This window comes from Nymphaea colorata, chromosome 1 (assembly GCF_008831285.2).
Source record: "Nymphaea colorata isolate Beijing-Zhang1983 chromosome 1, ASM883128v2, whole genome shotgun sequence".
Taxonomy (NCBI): Eukaryota; Viridiplantae; Streptophyta; class Magnoliopsida; order Nymphaeales; family Nymphaeaceae; genus Nymphaea; species Nymphaea colorata.
The window spans coordinates 21,395,153-21,410,239 of record NC_045138.2 but is presented as its reverse complement, the minus strand read 5'-3'; positions in this window follow the sequence as shown (position 1 = coordinate 21,410,239).

Below are 15,087 nucleotides of genomic sequence, written 5' to 3'. Positions count from 1 at the left end.
ACTTGAGATACTATTGCTGTTTCTGTAACTAATGTATTTTCAAAGATGGAAGGTCAATGGCATGAGGCCACATAGTATGTTGGATTCAATTTTAGTTGTCAAATTTCCTCGGAGTAAATTCATAATATGACAGACTGCGCTCCTTGTATTGTACGTCCACCAAATTCTTCGCTTTTATCATAGTTATTACCAAGTGGTATTTCAGTTTAGCGTATGCTTAGGCACTGCTTAGGAACATGGTAATATCCGGGTGAGTGGGGTCAACGACAGACCATTCCAAAAAGATACCCGAAAGCCCCTTCCCCCTCAATTCCTTTTGCTTCTGGGGTTCTGGGTTATGCTGACATTTGTGATGACAGTAGTTTACATTTCAATATCTCCAAATGGAGAGGCACAACACTTGCAAGAATCAAACTAATGTTGATACTCGTAGGCACAACACTAATGACAATCGAACTAAAATATGTTTTTTCACATGCTCCCCACCCAACCAACTATTCTATGCCCTTTAAGAACATATTAATATAGAAAATTATTATTGCCAACATGTACATCATAAATATCTTCATATCTTCAGCAGTCATGGGACTCGATTAAAAAAAAAATCATTTTCAAAATGTCACCCTTTCGCCAATCAAAGGAATGGCTACCCTAGACTCATCTTTAACAAAGAAATTTTTGAAGTATCCGCGGCAGGCATCAAAAACATAACTCAGCTCTTCAAATTCACCCTCATCAGACAATTTTGTTGATTTGCTTTTTTCTAGTTCTGCTCTTAATGTATTCATGAAAAAAAAAATGTTGTTGGCGGTCTAACAAAAGGGTTGAAGCCTTCACCTTTTCCACTTATCTCTTTAAAGTATTAAGCTTTAAAGTATTAAGCATGCTTTCACGTCCTTGGGTGATGTCCCTGCTAGGCTTCAATTTGTGTTTGTTGCTGTCTCCTTCCTTTTTGCTTCCACACTATTTCTTTTCTTTTTAGAGCTGAACATAATTCCTTGAGAACCTGAATCTCTCTATCATCTCTGATCTCAAGGTCAATACCAACCGCATCCGGAATTTCCTCAGTCTTTTTGAAGCTGAACGACTTGCAGGTCTATACGTCCTTCAACAATCTATTATAGCGACTGAGATAGATCTAACCAGATCTAGCTTTGCAATCAGTTTCACCATAGGGCGACCCAGGCAGGGAATATCAAAAGACTGTTGGACAATCTGCCTGCACAGAGGCTGACGGGTCCAAACACTCCTGTTCCAAGCAACAACATGCGGAGCAATCAGGGCCACATGCTCAGAGCTGGCCCTAAAGCACAGCAGACCAGTGTCTAGAAAACCTAACAAACTAGATCTTATTTGCAAAGCAGCAGTTAATTTTTCTTTCCACTAGAGTGGGAGATCTTCTCCTATTGGACCAAGTGAAAGCATTCCCCTCATCTTTTATTTTACCTTTTTCAGCCCACAGAATGGATTAAAGTATTAAAACACATGCAAGCATGAGCTCTTCCTGTCTTTTCAGATCCATCCTTAACAGCATTATATATATTTATATATATATATTTAATTGTATTTTTAATAGGCGTCCATCTATAATAGTTCACCTTAAAAACAAAAAATATCAGCTGTCGTAATAATATTAGGCAAAGGAAAAGGAGGTGGTCATCACACAAAGTATTCGGGCATAAGCAGAAAAAAAAAATCAAATTTAATACAACTAACAACTTTTCATTATCATTCATAATAGGCAAAGTGGGTTGTAGCCCACTAGGCGGCAAGGCAGTCTGTTTCAATAAGGACTTGTGTTTAAATCATAGAATAGTTGCTGTAAGTATCAGTGCAACAAGCTCCATGAGTCCTATGTATAGTGGGAACTAGAAGAACAGTGGCTTCTCTTAAAGAGTTATGGAATGAACCCCAAAAACAAAATATATGGCTACACACATTTGAATAATAACAACCATTATGAAAACATTGAAGTGAACAGGAAAGAAAGTGAACAAGTTTCTTTCCCTCTCTCTCTCTCTCTCTTCAGGGATGGCAGCGGCCCCTTCTACCCAGATGGAGATGACGGTGCTGCTGCCGGCGACTGTTCTTGCAGGTCGAGATTCTCCTTGCATAAGGACGCATCCAGGCATCACGGCCGTCCAGCTTCAGCCTGAGCTTCTCATGGCCTTGGAGGACCAAGTTCACAAAGACTGCAGACTTCAACAGGACTCTTGCGTAGAGGGGATCCTCCCCTGCGGCTTTTACCCTCTGTAGAATCACCGCGTCTACTATATCCCCATATTCACTGCATACGTGGTTCAGAAGAGAAGAAAAACAGCATTAATTCTCATCTGCACCTGTTCACCGCAAACGCTCCCTTTTCACTAGATGTTTTCCAACAAGTCTCTCCATTTGAAATGGAAAAAGAAGAACTATGAAAAGCACTTTTCTTAGTAAATATAATGTGTCGTGCTATTTATTACAAACATTTAGATATCTTCAGATTTTGCTCCAGTTGAACACCATGCACCATCGAGATACAAGATCATTATTTAAGGCCTAGCTTTTGCTTATAGTATCAAAAGGGCGACTTTTTCAAGTTACTGTCTTACCAAAACAAAATTAAGTTTACTTTCTGAATTAGAAAATTAAGACATGCAAATTATTATTATAACTCTCAAAGTTTCATAATACACTGAAATTAGGCTTCAACTACAGGGGATTGACACAGGGGCAAATAAGCGGGCAGTCTTCTTTTCCAATTTCTTTTTATGTTGTAAAAGAAATACAACCAATGTGTAAATTGAACCAATTTCTTTTTATGTTGTAAAAGAAATACAACCAATGTGTAAATTGAAGCACAGTTCAATCGAGTGGTGGGTGTCCCATTCACCCAGAACTATTAAATTAATTATAATAAAAAAAATAAAACAGTCGCCTTCGTAAAACGTTAGAGAGATGGGGAGAGAAGAGAACCTCGTGAAATAACCCTGAAGCACTGTAGGCTCGACGGGAAAGCCCCTAGAGAAGGTGACAAAGAGCGTGCGCTCCACATCCTCTTCTTGGGATCCAGCGTCGGAGCTCTCCTGCTGCTGCTCGGACCCTGTTCCCTTTGATTCCACCACTTCCTGCTCCGTTTTTGGGTACTGCAACGACCTTTCTCCATATCTGGTGCCCGCCGACGGCAATGCGGTTGGGGCTTGCATCATTCCCTGTAGCATGCACGCAGGCGCAGGCATGCCGATTCCAGGACCAACGGGCACGACCACCCACCCCAGAGATGGCTCCTGATAAACGTAAAACCCAATGGTTTGCGGCTGCACCAGCGGCCGTAGTTGTTGCTGCACCAGCGGCTGCGCGAGCTGTTGTATCAGAGGAAGCGCTAGCTGTTGCATGGGCACTAGCTCTGTGGGTCTGATCGTGTTTGAATTGTCCATGAGAACAGAGAAGAAGCAACAACGTGACATACACCACAATGAGACACACAATTAACGTTAAAGATAAAAAACAACTCTCTCAAATTCACCGAGAGTTGTGTTCGTTGCCATATAAGTATTACGTTTGGTTGCAAGTTGTAGATCCTCATTCATTTTTGAGGGTTTTGTTTACATATTCATTTGATTGTCTACTAATTAGAAAGATAAGGTCAGCATTCTTTTCCTTATCTTCATTATTAGCAATCATCTTCCTTTTATGGCTAGGGGCTTCAACCACTGACCCGAGCACTTACTTATCGCCAACACATTTGGAGCGATCTTGATTAACAACTTTCCAACTGCCTCTTCAACATTCCCCTCTGCAAGATCATTCAGCTTGTCTCTGAACAGAAAATTTTATCCCTCCAAATGGCTTAGTAAGATCATCAGCAACTTATCAGATCCAATGAACTTGATATTGATCTTTCCCCTGCGGCTGTAACCTGTTCTCTGACGATAGTGTATTTCAATGTGTTTGGTTTGTTGTTTGCCCCTGGATTACCGGAATGATGTTGGAACACCATTCATCTTCATACCAAGTTCGGTCAGGACCTGCTGAACCCGAAATGCTTCAGACACACCACCTGCGATAGCCTTGTACTGATCTTCAATGTTAGATTTGGCTATAATATGTTTCTTGCTGGATTTCCAAGATAACAAATTAGTTCTCAAATAGGTCAAGAACCCCTATAGGCCATCTATCATTTAGGCATCCGGCTCAATCAGCATTAAATAATATATAAAGAGTAAAATGATCTTCCTTGTGAATTTCAAGACCATAGCTTAATATCCCCTTGACATACCTGAGAATCCTTTTGCCAATGTTCTTCATATAGATCATCATGCATAAACTGACACTTTGTTAGCAGTGGTTGGCCGGGTGAAAGCGGCATATTGCAATGCACTGGCAACACTTCTATATTTATGAGGATTATTGAATTTCTGTTTTCCAACTCTAAACCGAGTCGTGTTGACCACGGGGCAGAGGTAGAAATGGTTTTCGACTTATACATAGCAGCACTAAACAAAATGTCAAAAACGTATGTTCTTTGGCAATAGCTTATTCTTTTCAAGAAAAATTTTGATTCCCAAGAAGTCATTAACTTGAACAAGCAGTTTAATCGAGAAATCGTTCTCAATCTTGTTGTCGATGCGAACAATTTCTCTGGATGAGCTTCCTTCACAAGTATGTCATCAACGTATACCAAGATAAAAATTTCATAAGTCATTATTAATAATGAACAATGAAGAATCAACCTTTGATTCATGAAATCCAAGTGTAGTCAAAATACTTTTTCAGTCACTATAAACTTGAGTGCAGTTTGTGAATGCCAAGGTGCAGTATATAAAAAGTGACGAGCATTTACAATATACAATCCACAGTAAAATGACTCGTCGAGCCACATTCATGACAAAAGCAAACCCAGGATTCATATTGATCAACAGAATCTAAACATGCCTCTAGTTGAACTCCAGCAAACACCAACCTGGAGAGCTCTCTTGTGCATTGATCAGTTCCCAAATACGTTAGCCCAAGCATATTTGCAATCTCCATAAAAATGGATTCTATCAATAGCTCGACTGGAATCTCGGGAAATCTAATTCATATGTGAATTGTGTTCGATAATTCTACCTTCAAGGTCATATATACCATGTTTTCAGTGGGTAGAAACGAGCAAGCTGCCAGCAATCTTCCATTTCTCAGACCAGGCGATGCATTTGATGGGCCTGAAACAACCACTATGAATTTTCATGTTTCTTGATCCTCCACAATTGGTGCACTATATATTTAAGGCTTGATGTTTCTAACTGTAAATTTTTATAGTGAATATTCATCATTGTCATCCAAGAGTTTTTCTACCATCACAAGTCTTTGTACTTCATTATCTTCGTAGTCAAAAGAAAAGCATTTAAAAAATGGGTACATACATGAACAATAAACTCACCAGATCATGTGATCCGTGTATTCATTGAATCATAGAATCATACATCCTCATGTCTATGATGCTTTGCACTATAAGTTCCTATAATCATGTCTATACTTCAAAACATAAAAATTTGAAGGCAAACCATGTGAAAGTGACTCATTATATGACTTGCTGTTCAAATAGGACAATGACATCTACGGTTCGAAATGTGTGCTAACATAAGCAAAGGCTGTTGAAGGAAATTCAGGCACTTACAGATGCTTTATCAAATGTACTAAGCTCAACACCAATTGCAAAGATAGGAAGACCCAGTAACAGAAAACGTCTTGTTTTAACATTACAGATCCTCTTGTGGGGTTACAGTAGCACAGAAAAAATCAACACATATATGTAACACATATCTGATGCCAAATGGATCCCAATCGGATCACCTGTTCACTGTTCAGATCCTCTCTCTCTCTCTCTCTCTCTCTCTCTCTCTCTCTCTCTCTCTCTCGCGCGCGCGCGCTCTTTGTATACCTATTGCAAACATAACTTCTCAAATAGTCAATGGAGAAGCAGGGGACAGATTGGTTGCCAAGCCTAATGAGCAGGGATTGCTTTGCTTCATTGTGAAATAGTCTAAGTGAGAAAAATATCATAGCACCAGTAACTTTTGAATGCACTTGAGTGGGATCAACCAAGGACCAGGCTTTCCTAGTCTACTGGGCTGAGTGCTCTAGCTAAATTAAAGAGAGATAGATGCATCTAGAGTGTAGTTTCCTCTTGGACAGAGTAGGGTGGGGTGGGAAAGACGATTGACTTCTCAAAAGGGAAGCAAGTTTCTAAATATAACAATGGAACTAAACACCAATCTAGACTTCTTTCTGTTGCCTTCACCCACAGGCTTAAATCATGAGAAACTCGACAAGCGACTTCTCTGTGATAACTTCAAAAGTTAGTACACATCGGAAATATAATAAGCCTTACCTAATGGAGAGTGATTAGTGACAATGTTGCAGGCAACAAGTGCAGAACCATAGCCCTCATCTGCCTTGTGCTCTCAACTATTGAGGACCATTTTGTTGCATATACCCAAAAGAAGGAAGATTGGATTTGTTACATTTTGGGAAATACCCAATGTATATTAGTTGATTAAATCTACCTTAGATCTGCAAAAGACAGCATACAAACAACCAAGAAAGAAAAACCAGATACATTTTTCCCTTGGAGAAGATACATATGCATTGGTTATGTGTGGATCCAAATTCCAATTGAATATTTTATTATAAGCTGAAAAGTCTAATAACTCTAAAAATTTGATGCCCCCGCCCCCTCCCTTGTATCTATATATCAGAAAAGCATATACTACATGTGCAATCCTAAATTTCTTTCCAATGTGGTATGTTTTGTCAAAAAGAGTAAAATTAAAAATGGAGGTAGCTGTGAGATATCAAACGCTTATGAGCAAGAATTTGCAATATACAACGTTGCAATTTATGCACCAGGAAAATCATAAGTTGCTCAATAAATATCAACAGTTCATATATGAGTGTCTCACGGCAAAGTAACTTTTGGAAAAGGTGATTATAATCAGCCAACGTTTTCGCTTTGGAGAGTTGCTTTAACATTACAAATTGTGACGCAAGCACACACGCATCAATAGAACTGCAGAATATGATGATGGATAAGGAGAAAGAGAAAGAAAAAAAAAACAGAACTCTGTGAAGAAAAGCGGCTCAAACTCATCGCAACCAGTCTGTAAGCCAGGCTAATGGCGCTCCCATGTCATGTCAAAAAGAAAAAGCCTAAAAAATAAAGAAGAAAACCGGCAACTCAATCAATATTTTCTTGAGTTGTTAACTGAAGTTTAACATTTACATCTGTAACGCATATATGGCAATTAAGCCAGAAGAAGCAGCAGATAGCACGTGCCGAAGAGATGCATGTCCGAGATCTACATATGGTAACTAAAATATATAGATATACACACAATTGAACGGAGCTATGCTTTAAAAGAAAAATTGGATGATGGTGATGCCATAACAGATGAAAAATAATGCTTACAACAACGATGGATAAAATCAACACTAGCAGGATATTTTGCAGAGGAAAAAATAGCATCGACGAAGCTGAGGTGCGAATCCGCAATGGTACTACACTGAATACCATAAATCTTGCAGTGATAGATACGTTGTACTACACTTAATATGAATTTATTCAGCTAATAATTAAAATATTATTTGTCGTCTTTTACCTTCTTACTGTTATTATGTGAGGTAAAATTCGCTGGATTGTACAGTCATGTTAGATATCTCTTCTTCTTTTTAATTTCTGCTAAGATGCATAGCATTTTGTAAGATTTATCTTTAGATTTCTCCATATTGCAATTTAAGTTTTTTTTTCTTAAGTGATGGTTTTTTGGTTTGTATCAGCCTGCCTTCAAGTAGTTTAATTCACAATTTATTAGATGTTTTGTCATGATCCATTAGAGTTTAGTTTGTTTAGGTTATTTATGATTATTTTTATTTACTGCACTGTTTTGTTTTCATAAAACTGATTTATTGGGTGTTTGATTTGTATTCCATGTTTTTTTTTTAACTTATTGAGTAATTGGGATTAATGACTATTACTTGTTGAGATGAAAGCAATGTCTCATATCCAAATCTGAGATTAAAAGGGAAAGTGATATTGGCAGCATCAAATGTGGTTTGATGATGCTCAAATAAGGGAAAATCAAGATGAGCATCAGATGCAAAAGTGGATATTAACAATATGCGGGATCATATGACTCGAAGATGAAATTTCGCTTGTATTATTCTACAGATCAGGCTAGGTAGGTTTGCTTAAGGCGTGCAAGATATAAGATTCTACAACATAGGTAGTAGAGATGTCTATGGATCGTATTTTAATTGGATATCCAACTAATTAACTTTTTAAGATAATCCAGATAGAGAAACAAATTTAATATTAAATCTAGAAATCTAGTTAAATCTGATTTTAAAACATCCAATTAGATTGGGATTCAGGTTTAAATAAATAACCAAACAAATAACAAATATCAATATGGCAAGTTCAATTTTTCTTTATCCAATATCCATACTTTTCAAAAGCCGGTTTTAACATCCACATAAGTTTTCAGATTGAATGTGGATGTGAATTTAAATGTAATTTTTGGATTATTGAATGTGGTTTTGAATTCAAATGTGGCTTTTGGATTGGATTTGGTTGTGAATGGGGGGGGGTAGGTTGGCTTAAACTGGGGGGTAGATAGCAACGATGTCAACGGATCGGATTTAGATTGGGTAATAAACTGCTTTGAATAAGATTGCTGGTTTCAATAAGTCAGAAATGCAGAAAAAAAAAAATTATCATTCATTCAAGAATCTACTTAGATTAGATTTTAAGAAATCACATTCCGTCATGTTGGGATTTGGATTCAGTTTTGAATAAATTACCCAATATTTCAGATTCAATATGGATGTGAATATGAAAGTGAATTTTGAATTGAATTTGATTGTGAATTTAAGAGTCTGATTCGGAAATGGTATAGATTTTTTTTTTCTAAATGCATCCAAATATAAATGTGCGATCATCCAATAAATATAGTAAATTAAGGACACATAAGATTTGAATATGATACATTGACATTCCTAATAGTAGGTAGATATATTTCGCCACGGTGTTTTTATTGCACAAGCGGCAGAAAGCAGACCAAACTGGTGATCATTCCTATGAACACCGGTATATGACTAGGCAGAAAGGCGACCGACCGCTCCCTCCCCCTTCTCCCAAACTATGTCACCCAGGCTGTCGGTGCTGGTGCGGGTGCACATCTCAAAAAATGTAGGTGTGGTTAGGATATTTTATTATTATTATTTTTTTAATTTATTATATATGTAACAAAATAAGCATATTATTACAATTTACTTATTAATGTATATAACATACTTGAATAATTGTATTGCATAGAAAAATATCAAAACAACAGATATTATATAAATAGTTTAGTAAGATGGCATTCTAACGCTCGGGTGTGAGTCGAAGCCACACTCATGTCCGGTGCGCACCCGACTCGATGCGGACTCCGGTGTGGCAGCAAAATAGAAGAGTCCAGTGACTTAGCTCCCAAATCGCCAATTGGTGGGGCTTATTGGGTCGGATGGTGTGCCTGCCATCGACTGGCAGAAAGGGGACTGCCTGCTCCCCCCCAATCACTGATCGGTAGGGTTATTGGGTCGGGCGGCATGCCTGCACTCTGCAGGCAGGAGTAGATGTGAGCAACGAGTCGAGCTACACGAGCTTGGCTCATGAACGAGTTCAAGACGAATCATTTGCTTAACGAATCAAGCTCGAGTTCATGAGTCGACTCGTTTAAATAATTGAGTCGAGTTTCAGGTCACTGAACTCGAACAGTTAAAGCTGGACTTTGCTCGAAAATGATGTGTAACGATTTTTTAAACATCCGACTCATTTTTTAATTAAAAAACTGGTATATTGACGTTAATTAATTATGTAAGTTTTTACAAAAGTTCCTTCAAGTTTGTGACTTTAATTGAGTCAAGTTTGATTTATGGCAAAGTAATAGTTCATATATCCAAACAAGTTTGTCGAGCCTTAATCGAGTCAACCTCGAGCTCAACAGTAACTGCCGAGTCAAGGTCGAGCTGCTTCTGATGAGCTATTCTCGAGCTCAAGCCGTTTTAGTTGAAGGAGCTTTTGTAATTATAGTTGTTGGTGGGTGAACCTGTTCAGTATTACAATAATTAGGGCTTATGACTGGATATTTCTTCTTCAACTATTCCGCAACAACCCTGTCCTAACCTTTTTCTTCCAAAAAACCAATATATACATAAAAAAGGAATCAGCATCCAAGAACACAGAGGAGCTACGAAGCCAAAAAAAAGATTCCGACCACAAGTGGTAGACACCAAAAACTCAGAAAAGCAAGATTTAAACCAAGAAGACAGGCTAAAATTTTTCAAAAAAAAAATGCTAAACAAATAACTAGCGATTTTGGAAAAAAAAAAACAAAAAAGCAAAATGGTAGTCACTAGTTTTTCCTAATAATGAAATTCATATTATCTTATATCTTAAGCGTCCATAAATCCGTACATTTAAGATCAAACCCTTCCTCTAAAAGACTTAAATGAAGTTCCCAAGTCCAACTTGAAGCGAATCGTGGATTTTAATGCCAATTTTTCCTAGCATAGCAGGAAACGTACTTGGGGGGACTCAGGGGCGGAGATGGGATTTTTTTTAGGAGCGAACCAAACAATCCAACCTCTGGATTCAGGTAGAGCGAAACTGAATTCTAATCTAAACAATACATTATGCAACTAAAAATTTTTAATTTTTTCAATATAATTTTTTTTTTTCAATTGGCTAGGGTGGGGCCTCCGCCCTTGGGGGGACTAAGCATGAGTTTGTGTGGGCACATACTTTATTTTATTTAAAAATTTAATATACACACATAATTGAGTTTATTACACATTGGTGCTCTAGAATTAAGAATTCCTGCACTAAAAGCATGTGAGATCAAATCCATGAGTCCAAGATCCGAGGCAATAAACCCAAGTTTTAGATCAAATCCATGAATTTAAGATCCGAGGCAATAAACCCAAATTTTAGAGAAGCACAGTGAGCAGCACCACAGCAAGGCAGCTTTTTGGAACCATCCATGGACCTGAGCCTAAGGCACTGTGGGTCCCACATTTTTTTTTTATTGGGGTCCGCGACCAAAAATTTACTTGGGATTGGTGAAAGAGAAGGTGAAAAAGGGTTCCAACTTGAGATCTTGGCACTCATTGTGAAAGATTTTGGAGATCATATGCTGCAGAGGTATAGTGCCTTCAATGGCATAGAAAATGTACCTACTCCTGATATTATTGGCCTCTAATAATGTCACAACCACTCACTTGCCTGAATGTTATTTTCCCCCTAGTAAGACCAACAAGTTTAGGTGCATTTTTCTATGTTTGGTCAACATTAAATTAATGATCCTCAAGGACAAATCAAAAGCTTCACCTCATGAATTATTTTTTGCAGAATGGATCTTGAGGTTGGTGCCCGCGCCCATGCATTGATCAAAGGCTCATGGGTTTCAATTCCTCTAGATTTCGAGACTTTGTCGCGCACCTGGCAGTGTAGAACCCTAATGTTTAGTGTCCTTGCGCTAGGGTTTTATGTCTACTTTGTCTTGTATCGATCTGGTTGATACCTATGGAAATTGAACTGACTATTGGCGCCGTACTAGCCATTGAATCGATCTGGTTGATACCTATGAAAATCAAACTGACGATTGGCGCCGCACTAGCCATGGGTTCAATAAGCTACATGAACTTCTTGGGGCATGTAATAAAATGATGTCCATTCAAAGTGGTCCAGTTGCTGGACCTTTTATAATATATATGCAGAATGGCAGATGAAGATTACGAGGGAGAAGAAGTAGCTGCTTTTTGACATAAAATCTTTTGAATAATCATAGATGTGAAGTGAGCTCTTATAGTGTTGCAAATAATGTTTTTGAAATGAATCTTGCAGCAAAAGGATTCAGAGAATTAATCAGCTCAATCAATTAATTGGAAGTGAACTAGATTGTGAATGGAAGCAAAACTTAAATATATGTACTTTTTATGCGAAATATCATAGATAGAATGAAGTTTTAGAGAAAAAAAACAAAAAGGAAAACGTAAAAAATAGTATTAAATTCATGAAAATAAGCCAGACAGGTGTTCCTTGAATCGGCCGATACTGTACTGAATCGGAAAAAGTCCAAATCAATTTGAATGGACCGATTCAATTGAGAAAATTTGTGATCTTTTCCAAAAACTTGGGTGGTGCTTTAAAAGAAAGTTTAGATTAATGGGAAACACTTGCATTTATATAAACATTTCCTGAAAAAACTCAGGCATGCAATCTAACTTTATCTGTCCTTAGAGACAGAAATCAGAAACATTTAAGCTTTGAATGTGAATCGGCCTGCAATTTCTACCGTACCTCAGACTTCATTTGCAATTAATGTCTCGTACATGATCAACCCATCTATGCATTATCACTGTGAAGATCGAGAGATTAGTGAAATTTTCTGCTAAAGGGTAAGCGGAAAATATTGCACATATATGATAGGAGTAGAGTGCAGAATCTCTCTCTCTCTCTCTCTCTCTCTCTCTCCTGTAAATTCATGCTTTGACTGTTTCGTTTAAAGGGGCACAGGTAAAGGAGCAGAGAAGAAGACCAAGGTGCATAGGCATTCATTGGTGAAGGTGAAGAAAGAAAGGGCATGTTCTTCTCTTCGAAGGCAAGCTGAGTGCACCATCAGTCTTCGAAGCAAAGCCTTTGAGACAGTGACTGTGCTGTTGCTATTAGCAGGTAAAGCAACAAGAAATTGCTTGAGCATGACAGAAAGGCTTGCAGTTCGACCAGACTGGAAGAAGAAGGCAGCCATTAAAACAAAAAAATTTTTGCCAACGATGCTAACAGGCTTAATTTTGCGTTACTTGTAATCCATCGTGCGTCGTTTCTTAAATTAGTTCAACTAATTGTAAGATGATATCCTTTCGAGAAGGACCATTCACGATCATAGTGTAAATCTTCCATCTCAGAAGGAAGAACCCTTCTCTGCCAGTCTTTTAAAACGACAAAACTTGATCCTTCTTTTGCTTTTTTTTGCCGGTTGTTAGTTTTCGAATTTCAAAGCTTTTATCGGGAAAGAAGACAGAATTCAGTTCTCGATGATCATGACGCAAAGGGACACGATGATTACCGGATATACGGATACACTGCAGCAGTCAATGGCTCAACCCTGCCATCAACCATACAGAAGATTATTTTATCTCCAGTATTTTGCTTCCCCTTCTGCCTGCATAATTTGTATTTTCTGGCGATTTGGATAAAAAAGAACGGAAGCAAAATCCACCAAACAACCAATCGAATCGTAGAACATACTGTACCTCTCTCTCTCTCTGTTCTCAATCACGAGTCACTGTTTCTTTTAATCGTCCACCTAATTATACGAAGTTGGAATAACATGCTTTCAGTTTAACCAAAACATTTTACATTTTTCATGCATCCATATGTGTATAGTAGATGAAATCCTCCAGCCTCTTATACGCGCAGCCCGATGAAAGACGGCGGAGAAATCTATGTTCAACATACATACAGTGAGGGAGAGAGAATAGGCACATCTCAAGCCACGTAAGTGAGGAAAACTAGACTACTTAAACATTCATGTTAAAATATATTCTAAACCTAATCTCAACATGCTAATATTGCCAATTTAATACATGGCATGCTCTAATTCAAGTTGGTCATCTTTTAGATATAATCTCAACAGGTAATCACTGCTAATTGAGTACAAGGCATGTGCGGATTCAGATTGATCTTATGAAAAGAACTTTTGTTCTTATACGAGAAATTTAGTGTTATGACAGTCGCTACATGTTTCTTGGTTTAAGAACACATTGAAACCTAAATCTCTTTCCATAAACGCAATAAACAGATCAAAGACTGTACTGTGGCACCATTATGGTCCCATAAATTCGACCTTTGAACGGGAGGAGTAGCCCCTGAAACATAAAGAGTAAAACATATTTGCTGTGCTCCCTTCCTCGAAGTTAAAGTCCAACCACCAACAGATGTACCACCATAAGGTTTCATGGTCTTAAATGCTTAAAAGAAAATTACCAATGCATAGTACTGCAATGCATCACACTCCAAGGTGTCTTCTCGAATGCAGCAGCCATGAATAGACATAAACTCCAACACATTTATATAGAATCGGGTCGCATACTTTTTATGCATATAGACGATAAGTTTCAAAATCAATAAATTGCAAACATAATCTTTTCATCATTGATCTTTAGGTTTTCGAACTCGCATTTATACAGTAGAAAGCTTATACACCACCAACATAATATATATATATATATAACCGACAAATTATGTGTAGGTTTTGGTGCACGGAAGGGAGACTTTGTTTTCAACGATGACAGGATATGAGCATATGATTCTTGGTCCCTCCCAAATGAGAGGTCCCGGTCGTCCTTCCCTTTCCTTCCGGCCATGCATCGTGTCTCTGTGAGGGGCGCTACCTATGGCGGCTGCTGCTTCTGTTGCAGCTGTAGCCAACCACATTGCGAAGAAGACGATAAGGGACTTTTCTGTTGCTTTTGAAAGAGGCAAGCAACATCACCCTTCATGGCAACGGGATGGAACGGAACGGGTTTGTGACAAAACGGCATTCTCTACCAACTACCGTCTATGATGTTAACCAGACATCATTCAACCAAGAAAAAGAAAGAGCGAAAGACAAGAAGAAATATATATAAATATATATATACACACAAAGGAAGCATGAGAGGAGCATGCCCTCTCCCACCTTACCATCCAATCAAGTCGCTGTTGAATGCTGTCAGTCTGCCATCACTACAGAATGGCAAGAGAAAGAGAGGAGATGGAAGCAACACATAATAGTTTCACTGCCGTTCTGATCAATAATCAGGAAAGAGAGAGAGAGACAAACATGCACACATATTACATTCACTGCTTCTGTCCGGCTTGATAATCACACAACACACAGAGAGCGAGAGAGAGACCGATCCACTGGTATCATTCTGATAAATAACCACAGAGAGAGCGAGAGAGAGAGAGAGAGAGAGCCATCCACTGCTTTGCTTCTGATAGATAACCAGAGGGAGAGGGAGAGAGTGAGATGCGGGAGA